This window comes from Mycteria americana, chromosome 7 (assembly GCF_035582795.1).
Source record: "Mycteria americana isolate JAX WOST 10 ecotype Jacksonville Zoo and Gardens chromosome 7, USCA_MyAme_1.0, whole genome shotgun sequence".
In the NCBI taxonomy this organism is placed as follows: Eukaryota; Metazoa; Chordata; class Aves; order Ciconiiformes; family Ciconiidae; genus Mycteria; species Mycteria americana.
Genome location: NC_134371.1, coordinates 43,754,605 through 43,769,963, shown reverse-complemented (window position 1 = coordinate 43,769,963; position 15,359 = coordinate 43,754,605).

Sequence of the window (15,359 nt, the reverse complement as noted above, 5' to 3'; positions counted from 1 at the left end):
TATTTGGTCAGAACAAATTTGAGGGTTTATGACTACCAATATTAAAGTAAACCGATTATCACTTCAGGATTTGTCAGTTTTCAAAATGTTATTGTTTAACTCATCTTCAAAAGCATTTTTGATCTTGTGCGATACAATTCAGAGAAACTGCTGTGTAGGATTTACATATTAGTGTTTAGATTAAATAAAATCATTTGTGTGCTTCTTTGGAATTACAAGGCTGTGAAATTGATGTTTCTGAAACATTTCACTTATCACTACTCTGCTGTGATCCAAATAAAAGAAAATGGACATTTGGTAGAGGAAATTAAAGTAGTGTTAGAGGGGCAGGGGGGAGTTTCAAAGGTGGAGCCTAGGTCCAGTCCGGGGCTGACATAAGATGAAAACCAAAGCACAGAAACAGTATGATTGGGAAAGGCAGTTTTCCGTGTAAGTAGAAGGGTGGTCTGGCCTTTCTGTACCAGAAATTCCTAACCTCTGTAGCTGAACAAATGGGGACGAGCCTCAGGGAAAAGGTTCATGAGTTTTATGGAAACGTGAAACAACATCTGCATGTATAATTAAGGCAAAGAATGTACAATGTTACAATCTAAACTCTTTGGAAAGTGCTGAAAATCTGCCAACTGTGAAGCAGAATGTAATGTATAAACAATCAGGTTGTAAAGCAATTTAGAAATTCAAGAAGTGATGTAATTCTCATTATCATTCATGTAACACAGGCAAGTAATAATGGTACCATGAGGCATGACTTTTTTATTAGCATAATTTTCTTCTTGATGCTACCATTATGGTTTTCTTATGTTGACAAATTACTGCTGCCCATTCCTACACCTGCTACCCTCTCCCTTAGACAAACTATTTTATGCTTTTTGTTCTAATTTAAAAAAAAAAAAAACAAACCCACAAACACACCCAAACCCCAACACTTCTCATTTTATTTCTGTTTAATTACTTTGTTTTCTGTATTCATTTATGCCATGGTTATAAGTGATTACAGATAGTTGAATTACTCTGTTATATGTTGATAATCAGGCAAAATTTTATAAATGTAAACTTTGAGAAATATTAATTCTGCTTTTTCCTAATCATTCTGGATTATACTCTACTATAATTGTATTCTGAATTATAATTTCTGTATGGGGAAAATAACCTGGAAACAATTTTCAGATCAAGCAATTAACAATAAAATGTTGCCTAGCTCAAAGATTCATATAATTGTTAAATTAATGCAATTTATCTACTCTACAGCAGAGTTACAATTTCCAGACTGCGAAGATGGTGTTTAAAACATAGAGCTATCATCATAGATCTACGTAGATTGAGTCTGGATCCTACAAACTGAATTTTAATACAGCAGACCCTGTAGCAATCTGAGCCAAGATTTTGAAGAGTTTCTTCCAGTCTTTGAAGTACTTCCTTGGTTTTCAGTAACGCTACCTAGTCAGGTATCTCCCATGGAAATCATGGAGGCTTGGAGCCAGATCGCCTAAGTCTACCTGTGTAAGCCTCCTTGCCTTCTGCAGACTTCAGCAGATCCAAGGATCTTCAGTGAGGCATCGGCTATAACAAGCATCCAAACTGAAAAAAAGCCATTTTGACTGTAGTTACCTTCCAGCTGGTTGACCATGAACAAACATACTGTGACTCCAACTACTTCTGTGACAATCTCGTATTTTAGTTAAACAAAGTTCCTGTCCAGGCATTCCAACCGCAAGCATGGCAGTCTGTCCCTCCTTGCTTCTAAACATGAATTTATTTACTAGTCCATTCCTAGTCAACACAGCCATACAATAAACCGAGATGAAAACCCATCAACACATATACCCTTTTATGATTCTTTGAGCAAAGGAATTTAGGAGCTTCTTTACTTTACAAGCAACAAACGACTTCCTGGTTATAGACAAACAGCATGACCTAGAAGTACTGCAGATGCTAAGAACAGCTGGTAAATTCATTTTTCAAAATAGGGCAACTCCACTTATGGAAAATTGCAAACCAGCTAAATCCCCACCTTGCACAATTGCAGAACATGACTCATCGCAACATATTTTCCACAGAAATTTTTAGAGAAAGAAGTGTGGCACAGTGCTGACCGGAATATTTCACATGAAAATATTCCTGATTAAAAATAAAGCATTTTTTAAATGAGAGCATGACACAGACAATGGACTAGAATAGAGATTTTAAATTAAGGAATGAAAAATGTTTTAGACAGCATTTTTAAATTTCCATTCTGAAAAATGAACTTTTTACTTGTAAGAAATTAAAATGAAAAGTGTTGGCATCTCCATTTTGGATACTGAAATGGTCTAACAAAAATTTCTGTTTCTAAAAGCTAAAAATAATAATATATATCTCTCTCTTTAAATAAAAAACGGACAACGGTTCTTTTCATCAGAGGCTTTCCATTATAATGTTAAAAAACCCCTAAGCTTATGACACTTTGATCTTTCTGAGGAGGGAAAAATCTGTATTTTTTGGCAACAGATGATTAAATATACATGATACAGTATAATACTTCCATATTCTCAGTGTTCATGAAAAACATTACTAGTTAATTCATTAGCTGTTTTTTTTAAGGATTCACTAATTCATTATTACCTAAAGATTTTTTTGAATGAACTACAGTTGCTAATGAGCAAAAAACCATTCAACTGTTAATAGGTACTGAAAAAATTACACTGGAAAATTCTATTTCTTCTTTTACTCATGAAGAGAAAGCAAGCTCATGGAAAAGAACAATAAAAAGAAAAATAGTTTACCCTTTATCCTCCCAAATCAATAGGTTAATCAAAATAATCTTAAATTACATGACATTGGAATGCCCTACAGAAATGAGCCACTCTAAGATCTATACTATCTTTACCAAGGACAAGATAACCTTAGATTGGGCATTAGATGTAGTATACAAAATTGATTGTCTCTGTTTAAAGAAAATGTATTTAGGCTAAATGAACAGAAACCTATCACAAAAAAGACAGTAAAATATGACTTTGCTCTACCAAAACCCATCTCTTAAACACTGAAATTAATGAACATAAACTTGACATAACATTCTTAAAATATTTTAAAAATAATGCTATCACACTAATGTACAAAAGAAAAAAAAAAGGCAACTGAATCAAATGAGAAAATACTTTAATCTCAAAAAGAAGCTCCCCCCTCAAAAAACAGTAATGGAAAACCATCAACAGTTTTGCTCTTATCTTGCAGAAAACAAGGCATTAATGAGTCCAAGAAACCTCCTCTGAAGCTGACATGTATGCACCTAGTTGTTGCCAGATAGTATCAGAGCAAAACCAAGCACACTGAGATTTTAAGACTCCCTAATATAAACTTAGTTCAAGGCATGAAAATCTGAAATATCAGCAGGGGTGCAGGGCCCAAAGTCCCTCTAACTTAAAACAGCACACGGTCAATTCTGTTAATTCATGGATCAATTCTGAAAGTAGGTTTCCATACTATCAAGTAATCAAGTAAAAAAGCCCAAAGAAATTAAAACTATATTACATGGGTGAGAGTCACTGGTTATTGGCTTGGATACCGTACGTATATAGTGTATATATAGTTGTATATATAGTCATTTCATGCCCAAGCTAGTGTCATCCCAATGCATTCTGCTCTGTCATGAAGTTTCTGGGATACACAGATACTCAACTAGGCAACACAGAAATGTTTTCAGTCACTTGGGCATGAGTCGGAAGGGATCGTAAGCAGGCACACTGTTTTGGTCAGATAAAATCTGATACCGAAGGGGTCAGTTCAGCTGCCCAAATACAAGCACTGAGTGTTGCCTTAGGGTATCAAAGACGTCTGCACACAGCTGATGGGCATGACGTGACCTGTAGAAGACCATGCCCTTTTCCAGTAGTAGCTGCAAGACACGTAATACAGCCTAGTACTTCTAAAATGGCTCTAGATGCTTTTGTTCAGGCAACTGCACCATGCCCAGAGGAGTATAAAAGATGTTCCAGGTTTAGCATTAAAGAGTTTTAAAGGAGTTTCATTCTTATTTTCAATGCAGATCCACTCCAAAGTGGCAGGAGCAACAATGATATTATTAACTATGATAAATTTAACACACATAAGACAGTGAGTAAATGATGTTGCAGAGGTATGACAGAAATAATTTGACAACAAATCAAATAGACTATCAATAGATTACCCATTATATGGTCACATAGTTTGATAGTACACTTGCAGAGAAGAATGACAAAAATTATGGATATTATACATATGGAAGAGACAGATGTTAAGTTTTCCAGAGGAGTGGTGTTTTGTTATGACGTCTTCAGTTTTGTAAGCGTGAGATTTCAAGGTAACATTTGTCACTCAGCCTCCTCCATCCACTTCTTTAATACCAACAATTTCACTCAGTGAAAGATGAAGATGTGGAGAAATATTTCAAGTAGTAGCCCATGTATTTTGAAATATTTTACAGACAAAGTAAGAGAGGACATATTTGAAAGGACAGATAAAAACCAGGATATAATTCTGCCTCTAGAACTCCCAGAGAAAATACTTTACTCCAGGGAGCTGCTTGAGGCACTAACCTGGAGCAAAGAAAACCTTGAAAAGTGCATGCAAGTTAGCAGCAGGCAAGAGGAGCAAGCTGAAGGTGCATGAAAAGCCAGACCTTCAGATCAGGACAAGTTTAGCATCAGTTCATTCACAAGTAAATTTCCCACTGTTTCACCAGGCCTGTACTGCTTTCAGAGGTCACAACATAAGTTTGCCAGACGTCAACTAGCAAAAAATTATTTGCCATTGTATTAGCCTAATCACCATGACTGCCCTAGTAGAGTCCATCTGCCTTCAAGGTACTTAGCGGGAAAAAAAGTGAAGACAACCAAACTTTGTCTATCCAGTATTGATGCAGAGAATGCTTCTCATACATATCAGTATTTGCTACTGAAGACTGATCAATATCTGTGTTCTTATGTTGAATGTTGTTTAGTTAAAAACTAATTTCTAGAAGAAAAAAAATCTACATGTTACAGTACTGGATAGCAATGCACTTATCGAACTATTAGACTAGAACAGCCGGGAAGTGCTTCTAACATGCAACCTTTGCATAAAATGGAATATTATTGCGTCACAGAATGTACAGTTGTTGAGGGCACTTAAAACTAGGCAGCATAATCAGCTTTTTCATTCATTTTGTCCTCTGCAGGTTTTTTCTGAAAGTATATAAACAAACACATTGTGATACCAGAGATGTAGAATAATGAACTAACCACAAATAGTAATTTAGTATTACAAAAAAATCAGCAAAATTATTTTCATTACTTTATGATGATCATTATAATGGTATTATGGTACAAGTCCTAAAAAGCAATGTATAGGTATTGTTGCTTGATTAAATGGCAGATTTTTCTAGTTAGTTAGTTTGAATGCATATATTTTTCATAAATTTCAATACTTCAAATTATTTTCAAGTTTCCTGACATCAGACACCAAGATGGGAATAGGACATCATTTTCCAAAGGTATTAAAACACTGAAAAACCTTCTTCCCCCCCCCCCCCCCCCCCCCCTAGCATGTGCATTCAGGAAGGCTGGTAGAGCTGGCTGAATAATACACAAAATCAGTATCTCACCATCATTATAAATATCTCACCATCATTGACAAAAACAATACTGATATTCTAGGAGATAAGCAATGTGGAAGTAGTTGTCACTCAACTAAAACTAAATTTAGGTTGAACTTCAGGTTTTTGTTAAGTCTAAAGACAGTAACATTTTGGCTTCAGTGTGATCCAGACACCTACCTTCCTTAGGCTCTAAGAATTGCACACATTGAGTCTACCTTTAAACATATCGAAGAAAAAAAAAAATTTACTTTTAGCTTCAAAATCTCAAATCTACCAGACTATATTCTCTGGCATATCTGCCATTCTAACAATGATAAAACCGGCTGCTCTGAGATCAGATCTCATTTTCCTAGAAACTCAGCCGGCTGTTGTCTTAAAAGAAGCAAAAATTGAGATCTTAGCTGCCCTCTTTCCAAAGAGCACTTGTTACTATGATGACTGTTTATCATCCCACCCTCTTCAAACGATTTTTTAAATGAAATTAAACATTTAATAAATTTAAAAAACAAACACAAGACTGTGTGAAGAGTCTGCGGAGCCTAGTGCTTTCTTACCTTGTCAGTAGCTTCATAAAGAGTTTGACAGACATTTCAGATGTTCCTGCAGGGAAGCATGGAGGATTTTTGTCTTTGTTTCCATAATCTTGAAAGTACCTGAACGGTATAGGCAACAGCATCCCACACAGTAGGAAATGAAAGGATTTAAAAACATGGCTGCTTGAAAATGCTCTCTCATGTAAACACAATGTGAGGGGAAATTCAGAAGGAGAAAGTGAAAAACTGAAAAGCATCAACAAGTGAAAAGTAACTCCCATTTAAAAGATGCTTCAAAAGTTAGGTAAGTACACGGATCTATTTCTCAACAGAACAGAACAGAACAGGCTAAGCCATATCAAAATGCAGTGCTGTTTTCTATAATACTGTACCTCATCAAAGACTCAATATCTGTACACAAGGGGAGTATTGCTCACTTCTACCTCCTCTTGTCAACTTTGCCAAAATCATTAAAAATAATGTACGATGTTATTTGATTTTGTTTAATACCCTGCAGACATAGAACTCACATCAAAATCACATTCTTATTCCAAAATTATCTTCCCAATATCTTCCCAATTGCAACCAGCATAATTACATTTTTTGCATTAAATCACAAGCATCTGCATCCTAATAGAAATCCTCTAGCCAGTCAACACACACTCTAAAAAAGCCTATGTTACTGTATGAAAAACGAAACACCACCACCTACAATAAAAGAGCAGAGCTTCAGGGAGACTCTCCAACAAAAGTTCTTTGTGTAAAGTACAGAGAGACTGAATGGCTGCCCAGTGGTCCCGCTTCCTCCACTCATGCAGGTGGATGCACTGATGGATGGTGCAGGTGGATTCACTGATACAGATGCAAGTTTCCTGACCAGACACATCAGAATCTGGTTAACTAACCACCTGTCTACTAAACAGAGAGAGCTGGTACAGACCAGAAACCTAAACACTGTGAAAAACTGCTTCAGTTGGACTTGCTCAAAAAATGACAGCTGTGAGCTGTATCTCTGGATAAATGGCTTATTACAGTATTTCTGTCTTTCACATACCAGCTTGCATTAACCCCCAATCAAAGTGTCAGGTGAAGAACTCAACCAACACTGCTGCTGCAATAAAAAAGAATTTAGTTATGTGTTTGTATATAAAGAAGTTAGTTGCTAATGATGCCTAATGTTTACAGTTCAGTTTCTGGTTTTCCATCCTCTTTTATAAACCTGAAATCCATTTGACTCTTGTGCAGGTGATGTGGAAAGCTCCAGGCATTTTTTCTCATTGCAGTATAAATTCCTCTTGATCCACTTGCAAAGAAGATGGAAAAGTGGAAAATGCATCTTGTCAAAGACATTCTTTATTGCAATCTTGTAAATTGGCCAAAATCCCACTTACTTCTTACAGAGACTAAACACTTAGTTCTTTGGCAAAGATCAAATATAAAGCAAAAGAAAAACCTTAATGTATCATTTAGAACAGTAGGAAGCATTATAGCACACCAGAAAGAAACAGATTCCATTCTACAAAATTAAAGGACACAAAGAGAAAGTATGCAGAAGTGTTCTCAAAATGAGCAAGTTTTTAAACTGGGTGAATTCCCCCCAAAATTTCACAATCTTCACATTCTCAGAGATACCAAAAGAAGGAAAGGCAAGAAGAAAGTTTGTTTGGCAATCTGATATTGTAACAGATTAAGAATTTATAGGTTTAGCAAATCAGAACCATCCTAGCAGACAACTAGGATTTGCAGCTATGATTTCCACCTTAAAGCTTTCTTGTTTAAACAGCATGTTGAACAGAATTTTCTTTTTATGCATGCTTCTTTCTTTATTGCATTCACAACAAGGCCTGTCAAGGGAAGGTCCTTCTTGAGGATTGTGCAAAAATGGTTACTTTCTACCAGAGAGATGAGCTGCCCCTGCAGATCTTTAGGACAAGTTCTCAGTGATTTTAGGTGGTGAGGATTTTAAACTAGAAGTGCAGGATTTTTCTAAATTCCTGATAAAGCTATAGCAAGTGGAGAATTGGGCTTCATTTTCATATACAAGAAGAGTTTACAGGATATGCAGTTCAAATAAATTTCTAACTTATAAATTGTGTCCACTTGTTTTGGAACCAGGAGAAATATCAAAAAGAAAATCCTAACTGTTTTCAAGTCACTTACCAGGTAAACTCACAAGCATGTTAAAGACAACATTCAAAGCCTCCATTAAAACAGCCATAAAATACTGTAAACTTCCAAGGTAACATATAATTTAAAAATCATATATTCTAGGCTATTATTTAAAGTTCAAAAATATTGTAAAAACCCAATGCCCAATGAAATAGAGCATGATAATATTTTGAAATAAATGGTAGTATCTAAAATTATTGGCAATTCTCACGATTCAGAAGATGTAAAAAAACATTCATAGAGATCAGTTATATGAAAAGGAGAAGGAAAAATTACCTAAAAATTATTTTGCATGTGTGAAACAGAGAATGTATAAGGGAATGATTACATCTTATAAAAGTGACCTTAGAAGCCCAAGCAACTTCAGAAGTCCAGTACTTTTGTAGAACCTTTTTTCTGCCTCCTTTCTCTCTATGGTAGATTAATAAGAACTTTAATACTAGCTCTTATATTATAATACTAGCTTTAGATGAAACTCATGTTGCTCCAACTTTTTGAAACCTGCAATAAATTGAGTGTATTTAAAGAGAAAAATTCTAGGCAAAGCTTTCCTGCATTGAACAGGCATATTAGACATACTTCCACCGTGTCCCAAATATTGCATATTTCATACAATATTGTTCATGGAAATAATGAATTGGAAAATCCTCTGTGATTTCTGTGGACAAGTCCTGTGACTATTCATGCCTTTATGGCAATTTGTGACATGAATTAGTTAATTTATCTTTCTGAAATTAGTCTGATAGATACAGGAGGATAAAACGTTGAAGGAAATCTTAATACAGGTGGGTTCTCTTTCCCTGTTCATACTGCTCAAGACAAATACTAGGAGAGCCAGCTATCCCTGCAGATTATTCAATTTTTCTATTTTTATTCTATTTTTCTGTTTTTAAATTGCTAACGTAAATTCCATTAGGTTAAGCTTTTGAAGTCATGACCACTAGCTGGCAGTATTGGACACGACTGAATGAGCACAAAAGTTTTACTCCAGAATCAAAAAGCCACTCTTCATAAACTGGCAGAATAAGCCCTTCTGGGAATTAGTTCAGCCTAAAGAGAAATTTTGCTGGTAGGCTGAGGTTAAAGGAATGGCTTTTGCTGCATTTTATGGAATCCCAGGTTATAACTTTAATTGTAGTTGTAGTGTAATGTGTTTAACAACTTCTAAAACTGAATTCCAATCCTGAAGTTTGCACTATCATTTCCACCTCTTCAACAAATGCAAACAGAAAGTATGAAAGGTCAAGACCATAAGTTGTGTATCTGAAATGACACTGAAAATATAAACTTAGAAAAAAATACAGGTCTGCCAATATTTAGAACAGAAATTATTCAGCTGCTTTACACAGATGATGAAACTACTCTTGTTGTATTTGCTCCAGTAAATCATTACACTTGCTTCAACTAGGCTGGGACAATGAATGTTATCCAACAGAGCCCTCAACAGTCAATTGATATAAATGCCTCAGATCATAAGTTATAGTAAAAACAACTAGTGAGGCCTACAGCCTTTATCACAGAGCATTCAATAGCGCATATGGCATGCACTAAAGGCTAATTATTCGTTCAATATTGCTACTGATTTCAATGAGAATGAAGTTGCACTTAAGCACAAAAATCCAGTTGCATGTACTTTCAAAGGAATCCATATCGCAGTTTCTTAGTATTTTATTCCCCACATCTTTTTTTTATTTTGGTGGTAGTGGTACTTTCTAAAATGTACAACTTTATGTACCCAGTCAATCCACACAGATGAACCAATAGAAGCTTCTCCAATTGAAAAAAATAATTAACCGAGCAGAAACCTCAAATGCCCATCACTGCCATAAAGAAAATATTTTTAGTTCCAAGACTTGAAAAGGGGCGTAGATGTCTAAATTCAGTGAGAGCCCAAAATCACTTTGCATAATTCAAGTTGGGAGTTCTTGTATGTTACCACAGAGTCATGGTATACACAATAACCAGCACAAGTCAGAAATATCTGTCAAGATGAGAAATATTGACAATGACCAGGGTGAGAAAGGTGAGAAAAAACACTGTTTCAGGTGGTTTTAGCTGCAGGAGCTACAGACTAAAAAACAGTAATTATAAAAAAAGGGAAAAAAAAGGAAAATTCTCATAAGTTTTGGATAATTATTTTTTCCATGTAACAGTTATGTGTATGCATTTGTTACTTTTATCCTTTCTTCCTCCCATGTAGGTGATGTCACTAAGCCTGGTATAAGCACTCATGTGGATAATATTTAAATCACTGTCCCCTTACAATTTCCTGTGCTTGACCCTCACTGTAAGCCCCTAAAGCTTAAAAGCCCGTAAGCCCCGAACAGCTGCCATTTCAAATGGATACTTTAACACCTTAATATTTATTCCTTCACATCTAATGTTGTTTTCTTTCAAAATTATACTTTTCTGGTATCTTCAATTTTACATATTTATTTTTCTGGTCATACCTTGTTAACAGCTAAAATTTGGAAGCACTTTAATTCTCACCTTCAGCATTGTGACACATTTGTAGAAACTGCAGCCGCGGCAGTCAACAGTCAGTACTGCTGATTACAACATCATAAGACTCAGCTGCAGAGAAGAATCCTGGTTTTATTGGTGCGATTCACGGTCTTGTTTGACTAATGGTAAAATGGGGAATAATCCAAAGCGTGTATGCGAGCTACATTTGTTTTACACTCCTGTAATGCCACTGACTCCAACATCACAGTTACTCCTGATTTACACTGCTATAAATCAAACTGCAATCACAGTCTGGGAGTACTTTTTCGAGTCAAAAGCTGGCATTTCCACATAATTACTGTTCCAAATAGAACTGCAGTTAATGTCCTACTTATTTTTCAGAATTCTTTGCATTGTAGTTTTCACTTCCACTGATTTAGCTATTTAATTACTTTTCAGTGGTGGCAACAGCAAACATGCTTTCTCCTTGCTATCAAGGCAGCATTTGTTTTGTCAGTTGCAGTAATTGCATGTGTCACTGAGACTGTGAAGAACCACCAGGGGCCAAAAAAAAAAAAAAAAAAAAAAGAGGGAAAGAACCAGAAAAAATGGTGTAAAAATATTCAGTTCAAGAACTGAGGTTTTTTGTAATTTTTTGTCCCTCAAAAAATACCATCATAAGATTATTACGTATCAAGTGAAACAACAAATACTAAAAAGAAGAATAAAATGAAATGTTTCATAATGCTAATGGCTTAAGGAGTTCATTTTGAGAGTGGAGAAAGCAGAAGAGGAAGAAAGATTATTTTAACTGCAACTAATTTCCATAGCCATAGTTACCACCATGCTACGTGGTAACCAATGAAAATGTCACTGTTGAGCCACAAGACTCACAGAGGTGTGAGAATTCCCCAGAGGTGGCACAGAATTGGACACCCCCCCACACACACACACACAAAAGTATTTTTGGGGGTGTATTTTAAAATGCATTTTTAAAGAAATTCAAGTTAGTCTATGCTAGATACTATCAGTGTGACCGAAGCACACTGTAGAGAAGCTTTAATTGTAAGCACATTTTCAATTATTTACTTCAAGCACTGACAATAAACCGGTCAGGGCAACATGAAACTCATTATGAGCTAATTTATATTGCTATGCTCTGTACTGCTGTGGTTAGACTGATCTAGTCACCTCAGCTGAGAATTTGTACATTATACTGTATCTCTTAACAGGCAGTTTATGTTTTAGGATTACCAGTGTAATCCTATCAAATTCAATGCTGCCAGTATGTAATCCTGATTAATTTTAGTATTTTCTAAGAGTTGCACCAGATCAAAAGTAATCAGCAGAAGTCAAAATAAAAAGACCCTTCTCTGGATTTTATGTCATATATACATACTGAATATAAATTTCTATATTATCAAGAGAGTTCTGCTTCTAGAAATTGAATAAAATTTGGTGAAAAAAAAATCAAAGGACCATAAAAATGAAACAAATTATTTTTCCTACTAGAGCAAGAAACCAAATGTTTCTAGTTCAAGGACAAATCATCCAAACAGTAGAATGGGATGCAGTCATTACTGCTTTACTGCTTTTACAGTTAATGGATAAATGTAAGAACTAGGCATTATAGAAGCCCTTATCTTGATATGCTGCTAAATGCAAAAATGGGATTTCAGCACTTAAAAAGGGATTAAAAAAGGAATCTAAACTCTTAAATCCAAAACTGCAAGCCCTTGTTCAGCTGCCACTTAAGCCTTAGAGGTACCTAAATTACTTACTTCAGATATGTGCCTTAAATATCTTCCAGCACCTAAAATTCTACTTCCAGGTATTCTTGGCAACCTTTAAATCTTGACATGGCCAAATAACTCAGTGCTTAAGATTGGTCAGGTTCTATCAACCTGTCACACTGAATTGCCCTAGAATTCTTTAGTTGCTCAAAAAATTGGTTAAATTGCTCAAATCTTTCTCAGAAATACATGGTGTGGGGATAGGGAGGAAAGGTAAGAAAAGGTGAAAGTTGTTCCATCTGTTCTATAAAATAAGTAATATTCAGAGTACCTTTGTTTAATTCATGCATATGTCCAAGCATAGAAAAACACAGATCTCCAAGGAGAAGACTAGACAGTATAATGAACTCTTTAGGCTATTCTGCAAAAGTGACACTCTCCATCTTCCTTAAGAAGATTCAATAGTAGGAGTGACAGTAGGCAAGTAGGAACATTTATGATTCTTTTGCATTAGTAGGTTGAGCACTCATCTGTGAATGAGGACATTGTGGTTTAGTTCCTCTGCTAGTAATTTAAAAAATTTATTTTACTTTAAACAATCACTAAATAAAACACACAATATGGTGGGGTAGGGACAGAGTCTGTAACTTCCCTCTCAGGGGATGGTTTTAAACATTAGGCTCTAAATTTAAATATGTGACTGTAGATTTCCTTTCTCTCCATCTTAAGGAATCTTTTTTTCTTTTTCCTCTTCAAAGATGTACAGCTACAAAAGAGAAGAACTGCAGTTCAATTGATCTCTCATACTTCATAGAGAAGTTCCACACATATTGCTTAAAAGAGTAACTTTTCTACAGTCCCTTCAAAGAACAAACTTGCTTTTAGGTGTCTACTTCAGGAGACAGTTCAAGACTCTGAAAATTTGGCTGGAAACAGATGCCATCCTGCTGGAGCATGACTTAGAGTACATTTCAGTCTTTGGAATTTTGTATTTTTATTCTTTCTCAGTGGTTTTCTGATCAGTGCAAAGTCTGTTTTTTTCCAATTTCACTCTAAGGGGACAAACTTTCGAAGCACTGCTTAAAAAGCAAATACCTAACACCAAAACTAAAGACTCTACATGAATCTAGCCAATACTTTTAGGGAAGAATTTCACTTTTAGGGAAGAAATAAAGGATTTTAGAATTAGGCCTCTTATTTGGAAAACTCATAATTTCAGGCCTTCCAAAACAAGCTCAGAGGTATTTTTTTCATTAAAATATTTCACCTACCTTCTAAACATTTAATTGTATACCTATGTTTTACTCATGTTACAAGCCTCACTGATTTTAATAAAAACATTTAAGTAAAGGTATGCATCAGTTCAGTCTCTGAAGCAGGAAAACCAAAGAGCAATTAAATCCAGATTGCTAGACAATAATAGTAATAATCAAAAATATTTCACAGGCAAATTTGAGATGGTCTTTAAAAACAGCACACTATTTTTCTTGTAAAGGACATCTGTCACAAACTAATACTGAGATGTACTTCTGAACACACAGATGCAAAATAAAATGATGCACAAAGCAGTGTACACATCCAGCAACTATTTGTGAACACTGTACTGAACCACATTATTTTAGGCCAAAATAAACATCAGAACATACAAACCTACAGCCACATTTTCAGATGAAACTGGTGCAGTTCAAGCCAAACACCTAATTAATGGTGCCAGGGCACTGAAAATATCCTAGACCTTCCTTATTCTGCCCAGCTATATTCTTCAGTTTTCCCTCTACCTCCACATTTGGTCTCTTACTGTAGCTGCTCTATGTACTGCTGTTCTCTGGAGCCGAGTGGACTAGATATCAGTTGCCTGTGATGGCAGAGGGTGGTATTTAATGATCTAGGGGTAGAAGAGACCATCATACTAAAAAATTTCAAGCATGCACTGCTAATTTACATGCAGGCTTATTTAAGTGGAAAGAAGTATATGCACAAAACCTTTATAAATTATTGTGCCTGTGCTTTTTTCCTCCATCAATATGTTAAACGCAGTAAACAAGTGATCATATAAATAGTTTATAGTGCATTTTAATATTGGTGTATGTGGGGGGAGGAGTATATCTATAATCAATTTTATTTCAGGGAAAGACACTTTTAAAAGATATCTCTCACATATGCCATGAAAACAAGAATCCTAACTTTTCATACACTATGTAATTTGTCGTTCTTACTTTCTGAAAATGCAAAGCAGCTGCCATTTAAAAGATTAAACTGAAAATTATTGCAGTGGCATGGGAAAAACCCAAATGGAAACAAAAAATAGAAAAAAATCTAGTTAAAACATAAACCAAGCACAATCTTATGCATCTGAGTTTCTATGAACTGATGATTGGATTCACTGTCTTTATTAAATAAGGTCTTCTTGCTGAGACTATTGTTATGGCTTATTAAGCACTGTCATTGCTATTTACAGACTGCAGACACCTGCCCACTGAGAACTGGACTGAGACCAGCTGGAAGAGTTATCTTCATGCAAATAAACCTCCATATGTTCAAAGGGCTACATGAATGAACCACGGCTAATAATTCCTCACAGTATTATCCTCAATTTGGAACATCATCGTCATGGGGTCACTGTAGAGCAGAGGGATGGGAGGGAGACATAATGACATCCCCACAGCAGGAAAAAATAGTGCCAAGGATAAGGAATTGATAACCTTGCAACTGTTCCTTTGAAGTTTGATGACCAACAAACAGACTTCTGGTCAGTCAGGAAGATCTATGCATTACCTATCTCCACCGCATTTGTTGTGATTTCTGGAAATGAACGTTACTTCACTATTCTGAAGAAACTTTCAGATCTGCATAGCTGCTAATATAGTTTTAAGGAGGTTTTTTCTC